We start from the raw sequence: 22910 nt of genomic DNA on the forward strand, positions 1-22910 counted from the left end.
GAAGCTTTCTTCCAGCTAGTGATTCCCAGATTAGTCAGGGTTTAGATACTTAAAGGCTCTAATATTTGATAATAAAATACATTTAATCTGACATCAGAAAATATAATACATTGCTTCCTATAGCATCTTCTTTGCAATTTATGACTCTTTGTTTATCATGTAGTCTTTACACTTTTTTCATTTTTCTTTCCAGCTCAAGCTTCTTTATTTTGTGGATACCCAATTGTCTTTTCAGTCTTTGAGTAAATGCACTTCATATATTGTCGAGGTTTATAAAACTGTGTAGTGAGTTTAATTAGTCTATTGGTAGTAGCACAGTACAAGTAATGATTAACATAGTAGGGTGCTTACTTGTGAGAGCAGGGAATAAGAGGAAGCAAAGGAGTCCTGTCTCATAGCCTTCAAATCTTAAAATCTGAAGATTTCAAATCTTGCAAAACTTAAACTAGCTTTCTCAGGGAATACAAACATTTTGTTTAGTGTAAATGCTACCAAAAGGAGCCATGGCCCCTAGAAGGATAGGATGTGGTATAAAATATGTGTTGACTTGAGCAAAGATGTTGTAAGAAGTCATAGTGACAGCTACTTTGAAGCTTGTATGATCTAAGCAGATTTTATGGATGTCAGTGGGGATTAATCAAAGCAGCAAATGAAGTGGGTAAATGGGGGAAGATAGCTGGAGTCTACCAAAGCCACTGAACTGTCCAAGATAGCTTTTTGTAGGTGATGCTGTAAATGGGTCACTGTGTCTGACCAGGAACTAAGATGTAGGAGGACATTTATCAGCAGAGAGGCAACTGGCTGAGAAAGTGGCTGTTGAAATTTTGATGCCATTAGTCTTTTATTTGTCTCTACCTGCATGTATAATATAATGATTATACATTACATTAGCTTGTAATAAGCTAATGGCTGTACCAGTAGCCTAGCATGTAAATAACCCCTTCTGCTCTTGCAGTCATGGGTGACTCAGAACAAAGAACAATAGCCAAAGAGGGGGCTGGACTCCAGTCTCTATTTGAGTTCCTTAATATATTCTTTTAACTGATGTTTATTAAAGTCCTGAATAACTATTGATTTAATGAGAATTTTTAGTGAAGGTTTTTTTAGTGCCAAGTCACATACCAAAGATGGAAATAGGTACAAGGTGTGATTTAATTTGGATGCAGACGTATTGGGCAGGTATCTGTCCAGATTGGAAATCAATTGGGCTTAATGCCAGCCTCCTTTAAACACTCCTGTATGCCCCTAAGCATATCTGTGCATCCTTTGGCTCTAAAGCACCTTTGAAAAAGTAAGGAGTTAATTTGAAAATCAAACCATTAGGGTGTAAGTGACATGTATGGCTTGCCTTGACCTGGCTCAGAGAGAGCACAAGCTTTACAAAGAAGGATGAAAGTTCTGGGAGACAGTTGGTTGAACTGGGGCAGCTCCTTTGCTGAATGCTCGGTTCCACAAACTGTACAGTAAAACCAGATCTTTGGTTAATACCCAGAGGTAATGTTTTTCTGGCACTGCTTTGAAAGTGTAGAAAAATAATTTTTGTTTGTTTGAAGTATACATACAGAGGCATGCTTGTTTCAGGATTCATTGCCTTAAGCACTGAACAGAGTGGAAGTTCCTGTCTTCATGTATTTTCTACTCTGAGCACCTTCTGTTAGAGACCTCCTTTCATATTTGACATGTGGTTTAGCAGATCACATCAGCTGTTTTATCTGAGGTTTTTGGCAGTTACCTCTTCGCAAGTATGTGAAAATTAATTTGCTGCTTTTTCTTGCGGTCTTTTGTTGCAGGATCATAACGTGAACTTTTAATGCTGTATTAAACCATTTCAAATGACTAAATGTGTATTGCATGAATGGCTGGTGTTGCTTGAAGGAATCTAACATTCTACATATGACTGATAGTATACCTATTTAAATAATAAGATCTGGTGACTCTCCAAATATAACTTCAGTCTACAAGTTGTCTTTTAGAAGTATTAATAATGACAATAGTATGTTGTAAGAGAGAGTAAACTAAAATGTCCCTATGGACACATTTCAGTCATTAAGAAGAAAATGACTGTACTCTTTATTTAGAATAATGAGAGCTGGTACTGGTTGTCATTAAAGTATGCTGTAATAAAATGTTAATAAGAAGCAGCTTGAGAATATCACACTAATGCAATGCTTTTTTTAATCAAATTTTTGGAGTTGATTGCCTGTGGCAAAAGAAGCAAAATCTTTAATATGATATAATGATTTTTATGCCATCTCTGGGGAGAGATGTTAGTTCAATCAAATTCCTAACCTCTTTTTTGAATGCAAAGCCCAACATATATTTTGTCATGATCATTAGAAGTTTGTAGCCTGAACAGATACAGCCATATGAAAAGTTTATGGTTTGTATATAAGGAGTCTATTTTTTTTAAGATATTTTTCAAGCTGGAAAATTTGAGTAATTTTGTGGTACTTTCTAAAATGTGACTGTAGTGATGAGTTCTAATCTTCATTCAAAACTGCAGTGCAAGAAAAATTATTTTCAGACGTCACTTCTCATATTTATTCTGTGACTTCATGCAGTGGTGTCCAACACATGCTATGTTATTTCCGTCTAATTAGAATATAAAAGACAAATCCCACCTAGAAACACCTCTCACAAGGAAAATAATTTTAGGAGATGCACACAAGTTTCTCCTGTTACCTTTAATTCTATTTTCCAAACTGTTAATCAGCTTATTACTGTGCAGAAGGAATATGCTTTGTAGCTCCTGGTTCTGTTCTTCCCTAAGTGCATGTATGGGTGCAAAGAAACAGATTCCTCTCATTTAACACTTGTGTTTGTGAGGAAACATGAATGTGAAATGAGTTTTGTCTTCTTCACCATCAGGAACACAAAACAGAATGGAAAGGAAGATAAAACTCATTTCAATGTGTACAGAGAGAGCATTTCTTATTTCTGCTGATGGCTGCCACATCTTTTCAGTGGGAACAGCTGGTATCTAAATGGCTTCCTCAGCTAAAACAATGTCTATCTCGCTTGAAAATTTCAGCAGGAAGCTGCTGTTTCATCATTTAGTCGTGTCACATATTTATAGTGTTGTCTTTGTGTGCTGTGTTTGAGAAACAAAAATGAAAGAAAATTGGTATGGTGTATATCTCGATGCCAGTGAATATGAAGTTATGGTGAGTCATAAAACACATGATATATTGTAAAGGGGAGGAACCAAATTCTCCATTCTGTGGTAAAACTTTCAGAAATAGAGCAATTAAAAAGTCTAGAAGGAAATATGGCCCCTGCTCAACAATACATTTATGTTCATGCCTAAGTGTAAACAATCAGCAATCCTGTTGGAATCCTGGAACTTCTTTCCTACTTGGACTCATTTCATTACGTGTAGCCTAGATGAGGACATGCCCTCCTCATACATTCTCACTTAGCTGAAAAATTGCTTTTTCTTGCAAATTTCAAGATGAAAATCAAATATGGAAACAAAAATACATTCCAAGGAGAGGATTAAATAAGGTATACAGGATTAAGAATAAATAAAAATGTCAGTATTTATTGACCATGGGAATTCAAGTGAATTCAGTTTCTTGCTCATTTTTCCTTGCCATAGTGTTTAATACCAGACAAGCCAACAATATGGTTTAATTAAGACCAAGATCCATGCTTTTGAAATGGAAAACAATGAAAGAAATCCATTAATTTTAGGTGTGTAAAAGCTGCAGTTTGCACAAATGATATATAGTTTTCTCCATCATACTTCATGTTCTTACTGTCACATTAGTTGTACATATCACATATTGTTTGGGTTCCAAAAGCTCTTACAGTAAACTAGTATTCAGAGAGAAGGTAGGAGGAATACTGTTCTTAAATCACAGATTTGCTGTGTTATTTATGCACAAGTGCTCTTTACAAATCAGTTAGGGAGTGGGATTATTACACCCTGAAGAGGCTCTATATAAAAATAGGAATTGGGCATACAAAGCAAGGACAATAAAGTGCCTGGAGAAAACATCCTGTGAAGGGCAAATCATCCTGTCTGGTGACATCCATTTCTCCAACCTTAATATCAGTAGTAAGCATTGAAGGGATGACCTGTGTAACCACATAATATAGACAAAAAACAATCCCCTCAAAGTTTGCGAGTATGACAAGATTTCAGATAAAGGTCTGTTTCCCAAAATCCCATCCTAGGTGACTACTGGAACATTATGAATCATGATACTTCATAACAGGACAAGCAGGTAGTGGTTGCTTGCAGATGGAAAATTTAATGACAGCCAAAACAGGTGGAAGTTAATCTCAGATGTCCTTCATAGTTTAGGCATATTTTTTTGTACAGAACCCTAAGATTGAAACTTGGGTGTGTTGTATCAAAAGTATGCATCAGCTACAAAAGGTTGCACCAGTTCACTGCAATCATGGTTTAAATTATCATTGCCTACATACTGACTGGCCTTGCAAGTTGCATTTTCACTTTCCCAACTGATCCTGACCTTTCTACAGTGATTTCTTCTGTCTAAGAGACTAAAATGTCCTCAGAGTTTTGGTTTCTGTTTGTAAGTTTCAGATTTATTTTTTTTTTTCCCTCAATCAAAGATGAAATCTCATCATAAAGTCCTTGTGGGGACAAAGCATAAATGTCGTGTTAACAAGTGGGTGTCAGGTCTGTCCCCTGCTTACTCTGCTTTCTGGAATTGGAGTCAACTTGACAAGATGAAAGCTCTACAGTGTCTTCATGGGCAAGCAATGAGAAACTGAAACCTTTCTTGTACTCAAGCTTCAGTGGTGGGAGAATTCTAAAAATTTAAGGGCTGCCTTTATAAACAGAAAGGAATATTGGCTGAGCATCTGACAAGCATAAGGCAGTCTTTAATGTTTTTTATTATTGTTGTTATTTTTTAATACCCATCAATGTCTCTGTGAGTTAAGGATGTGGCTTCAGCCACAGTTCAAGATTTCTCTGTGGGTGAGGAGTTAATTTACTGTAATTACTGCATAGTTTGAGGTTTAATTGTACAGAGGCATGGCTGTGGCTGGGAAGCTGAAGAGAAGGACAATACCTTATTGTTAGTTTTTGAGTTCTTTTATGAGCTTGCCAGACAGAGGTGGTTTCAGCAGCTGAGGGAAGAGGGAGAGGTAATCTGGGAGCTGCTGCACCAAGAGGGGTGAAAAATTTCCTTTAGCTGATAGCTGCAATTTCAAAGATTTTGCTGGCATCTAATTGTGAAAAGGTTCTTCTTTTGCTCCAAAACCCTGTAAGAGTGCTTGGTGCCCAAGGGTCAGCTTGCAGAAATGGCACTTTTTGGTACAAGGCAAAAGGAGTATAGACAAGACACAATCAGTTGGTCAAGGTCATCTTATCATCTTCTTTGGAGCACAGAATGAGCAGAAACCAGAATTAATTTCTTTATAGGTGGAGTATTTTTCTATAAAATTATTTTTAAATATTTATAATGCAATAAATGTATGGTCATTGTTCGTTTTAGACATCTGATTATGATAGTAATGCTGAAAAATCCCAGTGATATTTACTCACTGTACTCAGCTTCCAATTGTACAGCCTCAGAAGATGGTTCAAAGGTGACCTGGAAAGATTATGGAGGAGGTCACTGTGTAAGAAGACAAATTCAGAAGTACAGCACTTATGTTGATACATGTGTGTATTATGGTGATTGTATATAAAGTTGAACTATATAAATCTTTTTTTCCTCCTGCCTTTTCACTTCTTTGCTCAGTGAACTGTATAAAAAACATTCTACATGGCCATTTTTACGAATCATTGGATTAAATGTGTTATAGTCTGTTATCTACCCAGTGGCTAATGTGCAAAAAAAAAAAAGAGCAACTTGCTAATTGAATAACCAGTGTATCAAATTTCTGACATAAAGTAAAAATTATATATGTATTTGGGAATCCAAGAGAGAGATGAGGAGCCTAAAAACAACACTGAGATTCATAGTTAATTATTAGTTTGTGGATTATTTGAATCAGAGAAGATCCAAAAATAGACATTATAGGCTTTCTGAGATAGTAAGTCCGAGGCTGTGTTTCAAAAATTTCTTTTGGTTCTGCCAGGAGTTTTTTTAACTTTTCAAAATTCTGGCTATAGCTGCTATGGTCACCCTTTTTAGATCTTTAAAGTTGGGCACAATTAAAAACCCAGAGACTTCTCAATAGAATCTTGCAGAGGAGCTGAGAAGCCATTGTATCCTCTTTTTCCTTTGTTCTCCTTCAGGAACCACTGGCATGTGGGCTATGTAAAGAAAGCCGCTAGTATTTCTGAGAAGTCAGAAAAATATCTATATTTACTGATATTTGCATTTATTTAGGATACTGAACAAATAATGGATATTTATCTCACTGCATAAAAAAATACTTTTGGCTTTAGGCTGTTGTTTGTCAGCCTATCTCCAGACATCTCAGAATTGCTAAGTTAAGCACTATGTTCACTTTTATCCTAACCTGTTCTTATCAAGATTAATCTTATCTTCTCTCTTCCAATTTGCCTGCTTGTCAGATACTCGCTTCATCTTTTTTTTTCAAAAATTAGTTTTCAGCGGTAAAATCTTTAGGGAGAGGTATGTTAGGGTATGACTTTGTATCCAGTAAATAATGATTTTAATAGAAAGGTGACAAAAAAATTTGACTGTCCCAAAATATGATGCCAAGAATGCACTGGAAATTATTGATATGCTTCAGGCCTTTTGAGTTCCACAATAGGAGGTCCCAAGTGGTAACTGCCTGTGAATAGGTGGGTGTAGCTGGCAGTGTGTCAGATCCCAGTTAATGAAAATCTGAGAATTCTGTAGTTAATTTTTGCCTCTGATTTGTTGTCTGTGTATAGGAGCAGTACAGAGTTTTTTACAAGTACAGAGCTGGAAGTATGAAACAGTTCAGTATTAGCATTTTGGAGGGGGCATGAAGTACATACTTTTACTTTGTTCTGTTTTTCAAGATAGTTGATGGCCAGTTATATGCATAAATTGACTTTTAGTTCTGTCTGAAATCATACCAAAAATATAAACTTAGTGTTTTAATAGCAACTGTATTTTTCCTCACTGCAGAAGAACAGTAAAATTAATATTTAAACAAAAAAAATAAAATAGATTTACTGAGTACCATTAATTAGTACCATGTAAGATTGTTCTTCATAGTAAATGAACTTGTTGTTATTACTGTATTTAGTTATAGTTAACAAATTAGAAGTAATTTTAAAGTCTTTTTTATTAATAATTTATATACATGTGATAAACTAGTGGGTTAAGGTATTTAGAAAATATCTCAACATTTTGCTCAAGAAAGGAGTCCTGGTATACTCTGCCTGGTTTGCTTGAGTATTGTAATCAAGTTCAAAGCTATTTAATGCTGTGGATGTTTGAGGTACACTCAACACTAGCTAGAAATCTGTATTCCCCTCTATGTTTCAGTCAGAAAGAAATGGTTTTGTTTCTTGATTAACTTTTTCTGATGAACTTGAGCAGGGGGGAAATATTTTTATGAAATGACAGTTACCTTTTGTGAATGTCTTTAATTTTAGAGCTCTAGAATAATTTGGGTTTTTTATTGTAACTGTGTTTTGCTGGACCAGTTGATCCCACTTTTTTACATAGAAGACTGATAATGGTACTTTCTCTGATGAAACCTTATTTTCATATATGTGCTGTCCTCTTGCCTGAAGCTGCATAAGATGATGTAGTTTCTTACTTAGGATTTCTCATGGATGTGCTGCCACAGATACGTGTGATAGCCTCTGGCCTTTAACTATTGCTGTCAGTCCATGGATGGAGTCAGAGATATTGAAGGACATGATCTGGTAGTATAAGCAGAATGCTATTACTGTTGATGTTATAAAACCAAGCTGTCTTGCTTTTGTGCTAACACAAGACTGTCATTTCCCCATGTCATTGACTCCAACAAAGCAGTAGAATCCCATAACAAGGACAAATTCACCACTGTGTGCACAAATTACAATCTGCAGAGTGCTGGGTGTGAGGTCAGCTCCTGCCCCCATTGTAATAACCAACAATGGCAATTTCAGGCTCTTCTCATTGTTCAAGGGGAGCTCTGCTTCTCTTGTTACTGTAGCACTCGAGTAACACAGCAAAACCTGATCAGCAAAAAGAATGTGCAAAGTCGAACTGTTATTAGGGTAAATTGCTGCCCAAGGAGTGATTTCCTGGTGGATAATTTTTTTCTGAGAACAACTTAAAACAGGTGATATCCACATGAAAGAAGCAGAATCTTCAAACTGTGAGGAAAACTGTAAGATTCTGAGGAGCGGGAGTTCAGGAAATTTCAAGACATCTTTATTTAGATCTAAGGCACTGAATAGCAGAGACTGGTATACACCTACTATTAACTCTGCAGTAGGCCAGGGTAACAGCTGGGTATTAAATCTCCATTTCAAATCAGAGCAGTTCCCTACATTGTCTTCCTACATTCCTTGGCCTTTCAAGAGAGGAGGTAATGGCAGTGTTACAAATCCAGGGTGATATATAAATGGCCTTTATCCTGTTTTTGTTTTGGTTTGTTTTTTAAACCAGGAGTTGTGTTATGTTTGTGTTGACCCATCTCCTCAAGGAGTTGAATTTAAACCACATGGGTACAGCAGCCCTGAAGTCAAGCAGCCTTTGCTAGAATCTTTGTCATTTGAAAGACTTATAAAGGGAGAAAGGAGGGTTGGGGGAGGCAAGGCAGAAAAATTCTTGCTTTCCCTCAGGTATATTCTCCTCTATTAATTTGAGTTTCCTGAATATTATTCAGTTTGTTGCATTTCGACCTGGAGTGCACTCTATTCTATTAAGTATGCTTCACACATGACAACCAAGAGAAAGTTCTTGTTTCTGCTCTTACCAGAAGTGGAAGGGGTATAACTACAGTTCTGAAATGTTCTTGCTTTGTTTTTCACTTGTAACTGAAAAGTGTGGTTTAAAATATCTAATACTTCATTATTCAAAGATATGGAAAAGGTATTGCTGCCCCTGCTTTGGGAAAATAGCCACATTCTTATTTGACCTCTTCTCTCTCTGAAGTTAGAAACTGAGGAACAGAGACTCCTTTAGATGCAGATTGGGGGTTGGTTGTTGGTTTTTGCTATGTTGCTTAAATGGACATCAGAAAGGTCTTTAGCATGAGTAGTTTTTGCTATTCTTGAAAGAAAAAGAGAAAATTGCCTCTGTTGCTGAAGACATAGGATAGAAGCTTAAATGTAGTGATAATTGTTTCACTGGAGTCCACAGACACTGAAAGCTTCTTACTGATGAGTAAGACAGACTGTTTCTGAGCGCTAGTAACAAGTGCAGAGTAGTAAGTTCATTAAAACCATCTTTACTTTGTAATAAATAGTAAAAACATCCACAGACTCTGCATTTCTGCCTAACATATAAATTGCAGTAAATATAAAAAAATTAATTATAAAGTATAGATTTTATATATAAAATAGTGATAAATTTTAGAAGTTATTTGATTTACAATATATATATATCAAATTATTAAATTGTAAATAAAAAATGAAACAGTTACTCCAATAGGTCCATCATAATGCATGTGTAATTTTTTTATTTTATTGGAGTTTTATTAAGTTATCTAGCTAAGATGAAAATTGAAAATTTTAGAACACAATAAAAATGGCAGTGATTGTAGCAGAGATTGAACTAGCTTTTGTTTTGTTACATTGGCACATTTTCCTTTTGATGTTGAGTAAAAACTGTTCCTCATATAATTTCAGTAATTATAATATTACACCTAAAAGGCAAAGTAACTTGCAACCTGAATTTTGTTGTGGGAAATAAAGCTACAGCATAGTACTACTCATTCTTCCTGCATATCTCAGTTCTTGGTGTAGAAATGCAGCTGTGTTTGAAGCTCGTGGTCTAGCAGAATGAGTATGGGAATTTTTGGCACTGGGATGTAGTTAAAACTCCTTCATTTCACACTGACATTTATGAAAGGTTAACAGATATAAGACCCCATGAAAGAGCCAGCAGCATCAGGGGCCCAACTTCACAGCTTATCTTCTCTACTGTTTATTTTCCAGTGAGATTTTCTTGAACAAGAAATGTTGCAATACTTGTCATGTTTAGGCCAAAGGTTTGAAAACTCAGTTTCTTGACTTCTAAAACCAGGCTAGAGGCTACAGTTCACATGGCAACTATTCACTGAATATTACTGTGAAACTACTTTCTAACATTTTGTTCAAAAATTCTTTGTGAATAAGTCCACAAATTAATTGTTTTCTCCACCTTTGCACCTTAGTCCTTTTTAAGCTCATCTTTGAGAGTAGCTTAAAGGAAAAAAGCTAGCTAAATACCACATGTTCCCTGTATTCAATTAATTCACAATCAATAATTCAGTATTCCTCCATGTTCCTCAATGTAACTGCTGATGCAGCCTCAACAACGGATTCTCACCGGATTGCTTGCACTGCTCAAATCTGAGGGAACTATTTCTGAAGGTCTATGGATTTTTTAAAGGACCAACTTGAAAGGCAGAATTTAAATTTTAAGTATATAAAGTAGAATCTGTCTATACTGTTGTTCCTAGTTTGCTTAGAAATTTTATTGCTTATGTATTGTGTGTTTGAGGCTACAAAAGCAAGGGCCCTCTGGGGGCTGTTTGTAGTGCATTAACAGCAGAACAGAGATTTCTGAGTCAGCTTGAAATTGGCTAACTCGAACATTGGTCATAGTCTAGTTGACCCAGCATGGAGATTAGCTTAGTTTAATTTGCTCAGTCCTTTTTGCAGCTTTCTTGATTGCACAGCAGAGTTTCTCTTTTAGGTATCTAAGGCCAAATTACAAATCCTGAGCAGCTCCTTCCCTTGTGTGTCCTTTCATTTGCTGTTTGGAGGAGTCTGTGTTTTCTGCCAAGAAAATTGTCTAGGTGTAAAAGCTTTCTACTGTTCATACCCAGAACTTCCAAAGTGTTGACAGAGTCATACATGAGTGTCTAAGTCCCATTCTGAACCACAAAATGAGCATCTCTAGATTATCTGATCTAGGAAACTTTCTCAGATTCAGTTTACTGGATTAGTGTCCCACAGAAGATAGGGAGGAGATCTTTGGAAAACATAGCTTAGGATGCATTTATTTCTTTAAAACTTACTTTACTTACTGTGTCTGCACAGATAAAATGAAAAATCTTTAATTCTTAGATGCCTGTCTCCCTGTTGTTTGTACAGCAGCCTGGCCATCTATCCAGATGCTGTGGATTTGCTGAAGAATTAGTTGATGCAGTCCTTAGTATTGTGATGTTCCCTCTGAGGATGTAGCTCTTAATGTGCTATGGCAGGTACATTGATTTCAGATACATAACATACCAAATTATGACAAGTTGCAAGTATAATTTAAAAGTTTATCTGGTGTATCCAGAACTGTTTTTGAAGCCTTTTCTAGCTGATAGTGATTTGTGACTTTTGGTAACTGCTCTTTTTTAAATAATTTGAAGTTTGTTCATTTTTTTAATGTCTCTACATGACACATGATATGCTTTGTCCATTAAGGAATGCATTTAGTTATTCCAAGACACATGTGGTAATCCCTGAAATTTTAAGCTATTTTGTTCCCAATGTGTGTTAGTGCACTTTTCCATTCAGGGATCCATGGATTTATTCACACTTGCCATGGCTGTATAAGTGCTGGGACCAAGAGATGCCTGAGAAAACTTCACCAGGAGTGCTATGGGAGCAGAGAGCTCACCTTGCCCACACCTGCACTGAACAAATAGAGTAGTTCAGATGCCTGTTGTTTAACCATGGAGAGAACGGGCCTTTCCTTCTTCCAGAATATCAGTGTTTGAAAAAAAAGCTCCTATGCTGTTTGAAACATTTTGATTTATTCAGCTGAAGCAATGGGATTGTTAATGAATGATCTGATGAGTTAAATTTATGTCAAATCATAGGATTTGACCGTTAGTAATTGAATGAGATGAGAAGAAATAGCATAAAATAACAAAATCCAACTCTTGGAAAGACACCATTATACAGCACAATGATAGGAGCTGAATAAATATACAGGCAGGGAAAAGTTAAAGATTGGGAAACATCGGAACATGGTCAAATAAAATAGCAATCTGCCAGCATAAGCTTAGGAAGAGAGTTTTAAGCAGCTGTCCCCAAGTTTAAGGAAATTACAAAACTACTATAGTTCCAGCTGCTTTTAAATTACTTGGGAAACACTGCAATCCTGAGAAATCAGATTCCACATGCTGACTGCAGTCAAGTAACATCACCTGACATTTCATGTAGATTAACCCTTGAGCATTCCTGACACACAGTCTCATTTGTAGATTGCTATCCTAATGTCCTTCAAGTGCTCCAGACCTTCTGAGGAATATACAACATGCATCAACCTGCTGATAGCTATATCTATTGTTGTAAGATTCAATGTGACATTTTTAATGTATTCTGAGCTTACATTCCTGAAAGAAGCTTTTCATTTTCCAAATAAAGGAAGATTTAAGGAAATATTTTTATTTTTTTTTTAAAGAACAGCAATGTGCTTTTGGCAGAATAGAAATGAGCTGGCACAAGAAGTCTGACAAACTGAGATTATTCAGGTTGATACTTATTAGCATTAATCAGCTTGTGCTTTTAAACACGCAGAATTAGGTTTTCTGTGACTGTGCTTGAATATGTGAATGCTAAATCCTACACTTATTTTCTGGCAAATGTTGAATAAGTGTATATGGAGTTGAGAAATGCTATATGGTGTTTCAGAAACAGAAAGCTTAACAGAAAGCAGCAGTGCATGGAATCACCCCAAGATTTCTTATCACCAGCAAGAAAATACATTTTCTTCTCCTTTTAGAGATACTTTATACTGAAAAGTTTCCTTCCACTATGCAAAGTACAGTATCTTAACATCAAATGAGAACTAATTTGGAAGAAGAAACATCCCTAAATAATTTCTGCTACTTTATCAGTGTAGGAAGTTTTCATTAGGGATAACATTCCCCCTTGTGTACATGCACAGTGAAAAAGTTGTGAAGTAATTAAGAAGTAGGTGGGATTTTAGCTGTTATTAAGTCCCCTAGTGATCTCTGCAAAAGGTTGAACTGCTGTTGGGAACATGTTTGTGTGTCTCTGGAGATGGCTGAGCTGTTGCCACTTACTCAGCTGTAATCCATATGGTGAGACCCAAAGTGCTCTTGGGATGGGTATGTAGCTGAGACTGTCTTGTTACTTCACTGTCCTACACCCTGTTGATAAAGACAGATTTTGGGAAGTTATTTCCCTCATAGAATCATAGAATCCTTCAGATTTCTATAAACTGATCTGATTTACTTAGAATTTTGTGAAGAGTGCAAAGATTTGTGGTAAATTCATATCCTAATTGAAATTCTGCCATTGATTTCACTTGGGCCATCAGTTCACTGCTGGTTCCTAATGTGTAAACAACTGCTCTAATTCATCATTAAACATATTTTTTCTACTTAACAGATGAAAGGGATTTGAGTAACTTTCTCTTTCTTGTATAGTGCAGCTTAATTCATGATACTTCTGTGAGCAGAGCTCAAATGTCTCCTGAATTTTGCTAGAGGCTTGTCCAAGAGCAGAATCTTCATTTTCATAGTTGGAATGAAAGTGAAAAAAGCATTGTAAGGCTTCTTGTTCAAGAAGACGAGGCGGTATTAGAGCACAGATTAAGGAACAAAAGGTCAAAACAGATGGTTAAAAGCAGAGTGATATTTGTTGTGAGGTTGGAGAACCAATGAAAACATCATGGAGGTTAACCTGTGCTGAGTAGTCTGAGATAGAGTTGTATATATTAGTAAATGAGATACTATATTTCCTGTTCAAAGTTGTTAGAACAGATTTTTTTCTTAACACTGTAATGCATTAAATGTTTAAAGCTCAAATCTTTAAGAATGATACTTTATATTTATATTGAATTGTTAGGATGGAGAAAAAGCAACCTTGCCAAAGTAATTTAGAGGTTTTAGGGGGGGATTTTTTGCTTGTTTGTTTGTTTAAAAAAATAGCTCCAGGGCTAAGTGCAGATAAAGAGAAACACTTGGAACATTTGATCCATATGCATCTCTCTCATGCTTGCCATCTGTATTGATTTGTTATGAAGAACACCACAATAGACACTTCAGGGCTATAGTCTGAATCGGATTTAAGATCCTAATTTAAGGATTACTGGGTACACTGTGCAACCTCTTGTTTCATCCAGCAATATCCATAACTTGAAGAAGAAAAGATTGTTTTGCCACATAAGTGGAATTAGCCCTTCAACTATGCCTGACTCAATGTATGTGTATCAAACTTTGTAGTGATTTGCATATACTCCAAATTATCATCGCTGAAGTTCATTATGTGTGTAGGGGTTTTGTTGTTTGGTTTGTTTTTAATGTTTGAATACTTGGAGAACTAAAACGAAATTGTTTGGTTTTTGGTTTTTTTAACTTATAAGGAAATATTCTGATGTCAGGAATACCTTATCAAGGAAATAGTGAATCTGAAATAAAATACAATATTTTAGTGTACTAGACATAGGTTCTCTCGTATTTCGTATATTGTATTAGGCTAAGAGAAATAGTTCTGAAATGTAGGATGGGATAGGTAACTTATCTGTGAAAGTTATTATCCACAGGAGTGATCAAGTGACATCATACCTCATGTTTCAGGTAATTTAATGGCTTCTGAGAAAATTAGATTCACAATAATTCTGAATCCAAATAGTTTGTTTGGAAGGTTATAAAGTAATTCTGGTTTTCTTGTTTGTTTTGGTTTAGGGGTTTTTTCTTGTTTTTTAAGCAAAAATTAATTCTTGCTTCTGTATTTTTAAATTATTTTTATAGTTTGGGGAGCATTAAAATGACTGAAATTCTTAAGTATGGTATATTTCACCTGAGCTGTTCTATTAGTGAGTCCACGGGACTGAGATACTCTCTCTGGAAAGAAAACAAAAAAGAGAGAAGTTCAATTTTATTCTTTATTACAATGAGAATCAATATGTTTGGTTTGTGAAATGTTTTTTAGGATAAAGTAAAATGTCTCGGAAGCAGAATATTTCTTTAGTACATCATAATCTACAGCTCAACCAAGCATGCAAGATCAATAGCACTGTGTCTTGTTAGGACAAGGAAGAGGAAGGTAGAGGAAGGTATTAAAGGAGGATACCAGAAAATTAGCCTTTTAGAGAACTATTTCTTTGGGGGGAGGGGTTAAAACCAAAATTATTATAAACCATAAAAACTCATTTAATACACCAATGTTGTTATTAATAGGAACTCTGAATTAATTTGTTTTTTACTGCATAGTTTCTGTGAGTTGTGGGTATTTTGTATATATATATATTTTGTATATGTGTATCCACCTAATTATTCTTTATGACAACAGTTATCTTTATTTTCTGAATGTGACAGTACTGAAAGCTGTTACTGGCTTTGCAATACAGTGAGAACTTCTATAGCTTCAAACCAGCACTCGGGGAGCTAAAACATGTATGTTGGTTCAGCTTTGGATGTTCCCATGTTACTTTTTCATGTGGTCATCCTGGCAATGGGGAGAAATGTGTGGATATCCACGTGGATACCTCACTGGCAGAACAAGGGACAATTCAATTTGTCCTGACAAATGCTTCAGACTTATGATAAATGAGAGCATTTAGTATTTGGAATGAAAATATTGTCTGGCTGATGCAAGAGATGCTGCTCTCTGGTGTTTGCTGATCTGTTGAGGCTTCTGGTGGTGTGGAATTGCTTTATAACAGAGGAATGAGAGGGAGAAGGATGAAGACTTCAACCTTCAGATCTTTGAGTACTTTTATTTGTGCCAATGTCTGCTTCTAATTGTACCCCCACTGTCATGCTCCAAGTTCAAGAGCCAATTTTATTTTTTTTTTCCTGGCAGACTAGAGGAGCAAAAGTTTAGTCATGCAGATGTCTTGAGACTTACAAATCTAATTAAGACATTAAACTTCACTAGAGATTGTTAGGTATGTAACTGCTAAGAGGCACACCCAGGATTTCGCACATAATAAATTAAAAAATGGAAATAAAACGTCAAAGTTTTTCAAGCAGGGGCAGAAACTTGAGGTGAAATGAAACTGATCATTGCAGACCTATTTTGAAATATAGGGTTTTTTCAGAATTGCTGTAAAATATTTTAATTCTGCTGGCTGTTGTGTGCCAGAATTGAACTGTGGGTGCAGATACTTGTGAGCTTAAGAAGTGCTTGCAAATTTGGCAAGTGAGAACCTACACACTTCAGGTTTTCTTGAGAGTGGTTTTTTATGTGGTATCTTGAGCTGTGTGTCATGTGAAGGTTTGAGGGGTATAGTTATCTCTTCTGATGCCTTAAGCTCCAAATTAAAATGAGCTATGTCAGTAATTCAGGTGAATAATTGAGTAACTTGCTTAAAGTTATTGGCATTGGACAATGCTGAGACTGACAGTGATGCAAAAGAACTGTTCACAGTACAGCAAGGCATAGCCCAGTGGCAGAAACCTGATAGGCATGGATCCTCAAGACCAGGCTGGTTTGTGCTTGGTTGTTTGGGGTTTTTTGGCATTATTTTTTTTTTTTGGGGGGGGGGGGGGGGGGGGTTGGGCAGCGTATCTGATCTACAATGAGACCATCCTAAGCACAGCATCCAAAGTCATCTGTTTACTTCCACAAGATCAGTCAATGTCTTTAATGTTCCCCATTTGGCAGAATTTCCTACATTTTCCAGGGCCGTGTCCCAAAATGACTGCTCTGCTTCTGTCTCTGTGAGACATCCCCCAGCTTGTAGAGCTGTGAGGCAGGTCAGGTGAAAGACCCTGTGAAAGAGATGGATGTGCCCAGAAATGGATTTATATTCTCTACTGATTTGTTTTGTCTACTGGGCTCACAGTGATGCTTGGCTGCAGCTGTGTAGTCCCTGAAATAAATGAGAATTGTGATTCTGAGACAGCAGATTTCAGTCCTTTCTCTCTGCTCTGAAGCTATTATATGGTTTAGTTTAATGATTGCTTTGTATTTCCGTGATGAAAAATACTTCTGTAAAGCTAATCTGTTCTGAAGTGCTGTATTTTCCACTATCTTGCTATTTCCTGAGTCTTAGTGGTGTTGTCTTTGGCAAATATATGAGTAAAAGCTGTTTTGGGAACAGAACATGCTATAAGTAGTCTGAGAATATCCAGTTAGAATAAAGGGTTATTTAAAAGTCGATTTAATTCTTAAGATTCAGGCTGTTTAAGAATAAATGTGGGATATCTTATAAATTTCTTGTTTGTATTTCCATTTATAATTAAATGTGGACTAGCATCTCTTAAGCACAGCTTTTCCAAAGAATCAGAGAACTTTTAAAAATCTTCTCATGTTACTTCTTACAAATATTCTATGATCATTTTGATTCTTAATTTTTTTCATAATTTGAATATTCATTTCCCAAATAAACAAAATCTGAAGAAGAGCTCTAATTGCCAGGACAATATGATATGCCTCTAGTAAGGGAGCTCATGCATGCACTGATGGGGGGATATGGATGTTATTTCAGGGACTGCTACTCTCAAATATGGTATTAAGTTATCAGAATTGAGGCTTGTATTAAGTGGCTTCATTATAAAATAAGGTTACTATTTTAGATCTATACATGTTATACTTAAAAAAAAAAACAGAACCTCATAATTAAGAAGTTTTCAAGTCAGCAGAGCTTCAGGAAAAATTAAAATTCTCCTCTTTGGGCCAGTTTGAAACAGGGAATTAGTTTTGAGTTGTAGTGAAATTATTTTTTTAATGGAACATTTTATTTTCATATTTTTGTAATGCTCCTTTCAATTCATTGCCTCGGGCTGATATGCCTGCTTTATCCTCTAAAAGTCTGAATAAATGGAGCTTACTTGGCCACATGGGAAAGTTAGGTCTAGACAAGGAGTCAAGCTTCACAGTTTCTGTCTCAGGAAAAAATAAAAGGTTGGGGAGATCGTGTGTGTCGGCTTCTGGGTCATGGAATGCCTAATGAGCTCATCAAAGAGGAGCACCAAGGCAGGGATGAAAGCAAAGCTGTTTGCTGGCTGTGCTGGTAGGGGAACAAGTACTGAAGTGGCATCTTCCACTTCTGGGAACAATGTGCTTGGCTTTCTTCATTGGAGGAGGTCACCAGTGGAGACTTTGGTCCCCATCTCAGAAGGTGGTGGGAAAGAGAAAAAAAGCAACATCAATTTGCAAGTGCTGCACTAAATGATATGCCATAGAGAACCATGTCTTTGTCCTTGACATTTGCAAGGAGTTGAAAGAAGAGGCTAAACAAATTCTTTTCACCTAATTATGATTTCCTAGTTGGCTCCAAGTGGTACACCAAGGTCAATGAGAGGGGACTGGATCTGCTTAATGCAAAGGCAGTAAAACTTACCCTCTTTTATTAGTACAGCCACAGGCTCAGTTTACATGGATTTTATTGAGTCCCATGGTTTTCATCTAAAAGTCACATACTTTTATTGCAGTAGAAACAATTACAAATAAAATACTTTTGTATAAAGAAGTGCTTTCAATTTGATATGTAGTTTCTGATATGTAGTTTCAGTGTGCTGGAGACCTCTGAATTTTTGGCAGTGAACTGGGACTGAATATTTGAAGAACATGTATAGTCAACCAGAGAGGGCACTGAGTAGACACAAGGCATAGGTGTCCTGGAATTAGCAGGAGATCACCTGCTAATTGAATATTTGCAATAATGGTCCTGACTCCTTCCTTGGGTCCATGGGTCTCACTTACCTGGTGAATGGTAGATGTCATAGGAGAAGATGGGATTTGGGGTTGTGCACCCAGCACCCCCTCTCCCCAGGCCTCATGACAGCCACCTAGGGCTCCCTGCAGAGGTTGGATTGATATTTGACTGCTGATGCTGATGACAAGAGTGAGTGATGGTGTTGTTTAGTTTCAGGATTCATAGAATCAACCATCTGGGTTGTAGCACAGGCTGAAAAAAAGCTGTAGGTAGGGTGCACGGATTTCAGACTTGGCAGAATTTTTTTTTTCCCAGATCCACAAAACTCATAGCTCTTATTTCAGAGCCCAGGAGATCATTCTGAAAATCAAATAGACTTTAGGCTCATCTCTGTCTGTCTGAAACTACACTTCTAAAACTAAAAGAAAACAAATATTACTAGTAGAATTAACTTCTTTTGAAAATCAGCAATACCCCTTGGAAATCCCTGTGACCATCTTAGTAATTGTTTTAAGAAAGAATTTAATTTAAAGTTTTTTTACCTTTTATCACCATTTCATTTCTGTGGCCATTAGAATGTCTCAGGTCAAGGCCTGTCATTGTGAATAATCAATAGAGAACACTAATCTGTTACAGAATGCTTGTGATATAAAATCCAGTAAAGTGATCTGTATAAGTCTTTACTTATCTAGTGCTGGAAGTGTGATTTATGCTGTAAAGAAAACATTTATAAGGAGTGCAGTAGAAGAGGAAATTAATACTATAAACCTGTCATGAAGGATTTTAGTCAGAAGTGGAACCAAGGCAAAGCTATTTGTGATGGCAAAATTAAGTTTTGGGGAAGTTGTAGTCATGAAGCCTTGTACCTAACCTTCAGCCTCACAAAGTGATAAAATCCAAAATTTTGCTTGCTGTTGCTGGAAAAGCCTAATTGATTTTGAAGCTGCAGACTAGAATGGAGAAAAAAAATAGGGGCGTGGTTGTTTTTTCTCTTGTGATCCTATGAATGTGACTTTGTAGGTAGTGCTACAGAAAACACTGACTTGCATGTCTTTGAACTACTGGGTAGTTTAATTTTGTCCTTTTAATTCCCTTTTTTCCTATTCATGTGCAGGGTGAACAGTCACTTTTCTCTGCTTGAACAATCTCTTTTCATATACTTTTTATCAAAAATTTTAAAAATCATATAATATTCCAATATAGTATTGGTGTATATTTCAGAAACAATACCTAACCTAGCTCCTTGGTTTCTCAGTGGATTGATCCTCTGCAAAGTGATATAACAGTTTATCCATGTCTGAAATCTACTGAGGGCTTGGAATGTCACCTTTATTCAAGTATCATGGGCTGCTGTCAAAGGAAATGAACCAGGCATAGTTTTTATTGAATGAGCACCTTGTCCTTAAAATTATTCTAATGCTCACCAGGATGAAATCCTTCATGTAGCAGATCTATTGTGATTCCTTTCTGGTAGCAAATAAGAATCAGAGAAATTGTGTAACTTCCTCTGTTTTGCCATCCTAGAAAAATAAGTATTAAGATACAGAAACCCCCGTCCTTTCAAACCTTAGAAAGTACCATCTGTAGACTGTGCTATTTCTTAATGCTAAATACATTAAAAGCTAATTAATTCCTTTGTCAGGTTTTTCTCATTAGGGTAATGATAACCTTTCAAAGTGTGTCATTCACCAATCACCAATGTACCATATGCTTGATGTCACATGATAAAAAGTGTTTTCAATTTCCCATCCTATGAAGTGCCTTATTACTACTTAGCATAATAATTTTTTTCTTCAGTGATGTCTCACTGACATATGCCACCAGATACATTAATTGTTTGCTAATACATCCTCAACCATATTATTGCATTTTTTTGCCAGCAATATTGCTCTCATAAAAATATTCCTTCTTGCCTTCCTTCTCCACAAGCTCTATTTCCCTTTTGATATTTTGCATAAATCCCTCTGGTGCCTTTTGTTGAAGGTGTGTTAAGCCTGGTGACACAGAAGATTTTAGTCCAGCCCTGTACTTATGCTCAAACAGGTTCTTAAGAATAATCTTTTCTCAATCATATTTTTTCTATATGAAAATGTGTTAGTAAGGATTTATGTGTGAAAAATTAAATTGTGTGTTGCCATCCAAGAAAATTGCCATCTCTATACGTTGGGATTTTTTCTAACAAAACCTCCCACTAGACCACTTTGCTCAAACCCCCGTCCAGCCTGGCCTTGTATACTTCCAGGGAGGGGACAGTCACTATTTGTCTGGCCGGCCAAATGAAAAGAACTGTCATGCAGATGATTTTTTTAGATAATTCAGAACAATTGGTGGGATCTGCTAAATACTATACACTCTGTTATGCATTTCAATCTTTAGTTTCTAAAGTTTAGATAGGAAATCTTCACGATATATAAACAATGTTTCAGAAATTAGGTCAAACTAGAGGTTAATCTATAAGGGAATAATATAAGGTTAATCTATAACATGATTAAGAGTAAAATTATAAAATTATAGAATTTTTTAATGAAAGAACCACCATAAATGTGTGTCTGGTTTCCATCCTCGCTTTGGGAATAAAGTGTGGTCTTGCCAACTCTGTCTTTTAGTCTCTGTCCTGTGAGTGCTGGAGAAAAGAGACTATCAGTTTTTACTCTTCACACATACAAGTTGGTCTGCAGTGCAGTGAAACTGTACCAGTGCACTAGATTGCTGTGGCACTTCTCTTTTCTCTCCATCCTCTCCCACCCTCTTTTTCCAATTTTGTGTAGGCTTTGTCTCTGTAAAAAGAGCTGAAATCCCTTTGGATGGAAGCACTTCATGCATAGCTGCTAAGAAACAAATGCTGCAGCTCAAGGAAGCTGCTGGAGTGCACGTTCCTTCTGAATACTTATCTGTCACACAGGGATTTTGTCAGATATTTCCCAAAGTTTGTTTTCCATGTTCTTAACATATGTCCCTCCTATAGGCACTGTATGCTAGATGCACCTGAAATAGTTGCTTTGACATAGGGATACATCCATCTGTGTGAGATCTTCACCTACCAAGTATTAAGCTCTTTCAGATGGTTAAATGTTATGCTGAAGGTGAGGAACTTCAGGACAATTCTTGGAAAACTAAATGTCACAGGACAAAAATGTGTCAAAAAAGCTTTAGTAGAGATGATAATACTCCATGAAAGAATAATCTGAAATGGGATGATTTGGATTTTACACTTTGCAGCCATAGCCAAAAAATGGCCAACAAAATGTCAGGCACCCTGAGAAAGGGTACAGTCAGAGCAAGATGTAGGACATTATTTTTCTAGTGTATAAAACTTTCATGCACTCTCATTCGGAGTGCTGTGTGCAGTTCTGATCTCTGCATCTCCAGAAGGACATAGGAGTTAACAAAGAACAGAAAAGGGCAAGGAAAATGGTCAAGAATAAGAAGCTTTTCCTGTACAAAGAGAAGCTGGAAAGGCTGTGACTTCTTAGTTTAGACTGAGGAAGGCTGAGGCAAAGAGTATGACTGAACTTTGCAAAGTCAGAAAAGCAGAAGCTAAGGTGAATAAAGAACAGCTTTCACAGCAAGATATCTGGGAGTGCTTGATGAAACTGTAGGAGGGAGATTAACAGTACCATCAGTTGCAGAAAGAGAAGGTAAACTCCTGGACAACATTCAAAGTAGATACGGTCAGGAATGAGCAGAAATGTTCCCCTTGACACCTTGATCCAGAGCTTGTGGGTGCTGGAGGAGTATGAGTGGAACAGTCACAGATAATGGCCAAGTTTCTGTGCCCCCCTAAATATCATCTCCTGTGTCATCAGTAAAGACAGATTACTGTGCTATATCAACTGATGGCATTGCACAGTGGGATAGTTCTTGTTAGACATGCAAAGCTGCATAATTACTGAAATGCATGCAAACAGGTTAATCAGAAAAGGAATTAAAGATGCCACATTCAGCTTGGCTCACTGTAGGTTATAGCTAGTAATTTGTGTAAGTAAAAGGCTGCAGAGCCAGCTCCTAAAATCAGGGGAATATTACTGTGTCTGTGTAAGGAAAGTTGACATGATGGGGCCTGGAAAGGCATCACCCCCCCCTCTCTCTGCTGGAGAAAAGAGTTTATGGGAAGGCTCAGAAGCTAAATTCTATGGTTGTTATCAGTGCAAAATGGTGTGAGCCATATATTACATCACTTTGCAAAAAGCTGTACTTGAACTTCATTTCTGCATCTATCATGAAGTTCAATACTGATGGTATTCCAGTAATCTTAACTAGGGACCT

The sequence above is a fragment of the Calypte anna genome, chromosome 11, assembly GCF_003957555.1.
Source record: "Calypte anna isolate BGI_N300 chromosome 11, bCalAnn1_v1.p, whole genome shotgun sequence".
Taxonomy (NCBI): domain Eukaryota; kingdom Metazoa; phylum Chordata; class Aves; order Apodiformes; family Trochilidae; genus Calypte; species Calypte anna.